The sequence below is a fragment of the Microtus ochrogaster genome, linkage group LG4 (genome assembly GCF_000317375.1).
Source record: "Microtus ochrogaster isolate Prairie Vole_2 linkage group LG4, MicOch1.0, whole genome shotgun sequence".
Taxonomy (NCBI): domain Eukaryota; kingdom Metazoa; phylum Chordata; class Mammalia; order Rodentia; family Cricetidae; genus Microtus; species Microtus ochrogaster.
In genome coordinates, this window is record NC_022030.1 from 58,436,140 (window position 1) to 58,440,318 (window position 4,179).

Genomic DNA, 4,179 nt, shown 5'->3' on the forward strand with positions numbered 1-4,179 from the left:
TGTAGTCCAGGCTGGTCTCAAACTCACAGAGATCCACCTGCCTCTGCCTCCCGAGTGCTGGGATTAAAGGCATGCGCCACCACCGCCCGGCTATCAGCTTCTTATCCTTTTCTTTTTCTCTGTTCATCTACGTCTATATCTGGCCTGCCCATAGCATTAGACTAAAGCTTATTATAAATTATTTGCTTTGTGTTGAATCGCTCCTGGTTTTGAGCTCAGGTCTTTTTGTTGCTGTTTGAGACAAGGCATGGCTGTGCACACCTGAATGGCCTGGAACTCACCAAGTAGACCAGGTGGGTCTTGAACTCATAGAAATCTACCTGCCTCTGCCTGCTGGGATTAAGGGTTTGGGCCACCATACCAGCCTTGAGCGTAGCTCTCAATAGGTTCAGGAGTAAGGGAAGTTTTAGGAGGCTGCGGGACCTGCACCCTGTCTCCACGGGAACGGGAACGGGACCTGCGCCCTGTCTCCACGGTAACTCAGCCATCATTTAATCGCCACCCAAATGTGGCAGATGTGGGATTCTATGGATCTTGGGGCAAAGGTAACTCCTTCTCTTCCTGACGCCAGCATTTCATTTCTCCGTACCAGGAGATCCTGTTCCAGGTTCGCTGCAAGCTCAGATTTGGTTTGTCCACAGAAGAGGGATCCATGGAGCAGCCCCAAGCTGCAGGTTCAGGCGTCAGGGTGGTAATGATACAACACAGCTTCCCGCAGCAAACAGAGCTGTGCACATCTGCACTTGATGGAGCCACTCAGACTAATTCGGGAAGGCATGGTTCCATTCATCATGAATGTAAATTATCCTAATAGAGCAGCTAAGAGCAGAAACGCTTTCTAGGTAACTTATGGGAAGGGACCTCCCACTCCTGGATGCAATAATAGAAAACCACTGGCTATCAGCTCCATTTGGGAAAGAGTGTTAGCATCCTTTCTGATCACTTCCTCGGTCCTTAGCACTGGCTTCCAGGAAACCAGCCCCCTCTTAGGAATCAGCTCAATATTATTTGGGTTTTAATTTTATTTTTCTTCTGTAACCTTCAGAAAAAGTGACTTATTTTTTCTTCACCCTATGTGAATTAAAAAAAAAAAACAGTACATATTTCAGCAAATACCCAAAAGGCTTTTAGATTTCTGGTACCTGTCTCTATTTCTGGATTATGGAAGTGAACACCCGCCCGTCACTACCCTGCTCCCATTTAAATAGGCAATCCCATGCTTCTCTCTTAGGGCTCTTGTCAACTTGCTACAGGCCCCAGGCTCCTCTATGTGTACGTCAGTGAAAGTATTGTCTCAGGCCGGGCGATGGTGGCACACGCCTTTAATCCCAGCACTCGGGAGGCAGAGGCAGGCGGATCTCTGTGAGTTCGAGACCAGCCTGGTTTACAGAGCTAGTTCCAGGACAGGCTCCAAAGCCACAGAGAAACCCTGTCTTGAAAAACCAAAAAAAAGAAAGAAAGAAAGTATTGTCTCAAAAAAAATCCACAAAGAACAATGAACAAATTGCTACGGGGATTTAGTGAGGCACTCTGATCATGGGTACACAGGGACTAGGGAAAAGTTTGAGCTGATGAAGCAGTATCTAAACTGGACTTTGAAGAATAAGAAGGGATTTGACATCCAAAAGCAGTGGGGAGAATGATGGTTATACAAAAATATTCCATCTGATACAAGCGCAAAAGCTGAGGAAAACTTGCTTAATTGAATTAATATTTAAAATAGTATTATTATCTCTATTATTTCATGGCTTTAGGGATGAACCCAGAACTGCACACTACGCAAGCAATCTACCCCTGAGCTACACCTTTAGTGTGAGAGCTTATTGCTATCAGAAATTGACTGGCCAGGATGTTTTCCTATCTGACGCGGTCTTTGGGACCCTATGACCAAGGCTGAGTTAGTGAAGGAGAGCTGGGCAGGCCTCCTGGATGAAATGTGATGGAATTAGGTGTCTCTGTGTAACTCTCAGCTGCAATGAAGGAGTGAGCAGCCGTCTCCATATTAACACAACCGATCCCCCACGAGCCTCCTCACACTCGGTCCCTTCAGCAAGCACTTTATCAGCAGTGTGTCCTAATGACATCTGAGACTTTGAAAATATGCCTCAGCATGATCGTTCCTGCAACGTAGATTTTGTTCACAGGGACTGATGCATTGCAGTTGTTTGGAAGAAATGGGGAGTTTAGCAAATAGTGTCATTTGATTATAACTGCAGATATCGATAACACAATGTTTGGAGTAATGGTTTCCTCACCAAACCTCCCGCTACCTTCCCATACACCAAACACGGGCATCATATAGCACACATCCAAAAGGGTCCAGAGGTCATCTGAAAACTCCCAAAGGTCACTTGGGTCTTTACAGGAATTGAGTGCAAAGCTGTAATAATGGGGATACTTGATCTCAGGAATTATAAAGCCAGTGGCTGCGTGAGCTTCCAAACCAAGTTGGGCTCTAGAAAAGAGTCAGTTTTTCAAGGGTCCAACTCATCATCTACAGAGGTCTTGGCATACACAGAGTGGGCACATTCTTACCATCCAATACATCTTTATCCAGCGTCTCGAGGCTAGGTTTTCCTGGGCCTCTGGGCTTCACCCAACCAGTGTGTGCTGTTTGTGTGATCAGCAAGTCATTTAGGAAGAACCTTTTAATTAAGAGGAGATCAACAATTTATTACATCAGAGCCACTTAGTACCCTGCCATCTGGCCACAGCTCATTCTGGCCCCCTTTTGCCGCCCCGCCCCCCCCCCCCCCAGCTTTCACAGGCATTAAAAAAAAATGACAAAAGAGAAACAGGACACCTGCCCGGACTAGGAGAGAACCATGTAGCCTTTGCTGGAAGCAGAGTGGAGATTCTAGAAAGACCTCTTAGTGTCTAACCTTCTCATAGACTGCTTCTACACCCGCAAAGTGGAGAGGCCCGTGTCCAGCCGGAAGCTCTGAAATGCCTTGCACAGTTGCTGACTTCGTGGAGGTAGGCAGAGAACAGACTGAATCTGAAAGCCACGAGTGAGAAGCTTTGCCATGGGTGATGGTGGCAGCAGTGACCACTACCCTGACCCTCCAGCGAGGCCTCTAGACAGTACCTCCATGGCCACCTGAGACCCATTTTGCTGTGACCCACAGGGACATCCCTCCTTTTTTCTAACTATTCGGGCTGCTCAGCAAACCTATAGTCACCTCTTGGCTCACTCCATGCAAACCCGGATGCCAGGACGGTTAGGGAAGTGCAGCCAGGGTTTTGGGTGTTTGGGCAGGATTAAACAAGAGCTAAGAGCCATCTAAACTAAGAAGAGGCTAAGGGATTAAATTTGGGGGATATATTTAAATATGTGGCCACCAGAAAGGGTCTCGCAGCATGATGTTCTTGGACTCTAGCGTCCAAACACCGAGGAGGAGTCGCCCTCAGAGACCACCTTATACACCACCTCATGCAAAAGCATGAGGATTTTATTAATTCTGTCATGACAGGATCCCTCAGCATTCGGGAAGCCGAATAGCTAGCACAGGCTACTTTTAAAGGAGAAGGCCACAGAAGCAAGGGGGGTTGTGATTAGCTTATTCAAAAGGGCTATTACCAATAATTGGCTGGAGAGCTGTTGCCAGATCAGATGAGGTAAGAGGTCATTTTGACCCCGTTTCACAGGGGACTGAATCAAAACATATATGGGTAATTGTTCAGGAACTGAGTACGTGCGAGTGTAGCTGTTAGGTCCTTGGTTCCCAGGGGAGGAGGGGAAGCACTATGGCACAAAGGCTGAGAGGATTCAGAATTGTCAAAAATGGCTTCAGAATTGTCTTAAAGTCTTACAATGTGACAGTCAGATATGATGTCCTAGAAGTAAAATCACCATGAGCGAGACAGCCAAATAAAGACTCGTATAAGCATAGTGGAGACTGAAGGACCATGAACAGCACAGCTGTCAGAGATGTGATTTTCCAGAATGGTGAACAGCTCAGATAAAGCACGGGAAGAAGCAGCTCACTAAGAGCTTTCAGTCTTATACACTTAGCATATAATAAAAATCACATTTTAAAAGCTCCGTTTATGGGGCTGTGGAGATGGTGGCTGGCTGGCTTCTTTCTTTCTTTCTTTCTTTCTTTCTTTCTTTCTTTCTTTCTTTCTTTCCTTCCTTCCTTCCTTCCTTCCTTCCTTCTTTCTTTCTTTCTTTCTTTC

The 4,179-nt window shown here is 46.3% G+C and overlaps 1 long non-coding RNA gene across 1 annotated transcript in view; it reads right to left on the reverse strand.

The window, feature by feature from the left end:
* Window positions 1–4,179, reverse strand: part of LOC113457666 — a 22,339-nt gene that overhangs the window by 6,215 nt on the left and 11,945 nt on the right. Inside the window, exon 2 of the long non-coding RNA XR_003378184.1 lies at window positions 2,536–2,645. This is a non-coding gene — a long non-coding RNA (uncharacterized LOC113457666). The remainder of the gene's footprint in view (window positions 1–2,535; window positions 2,646–4,179) is intronic.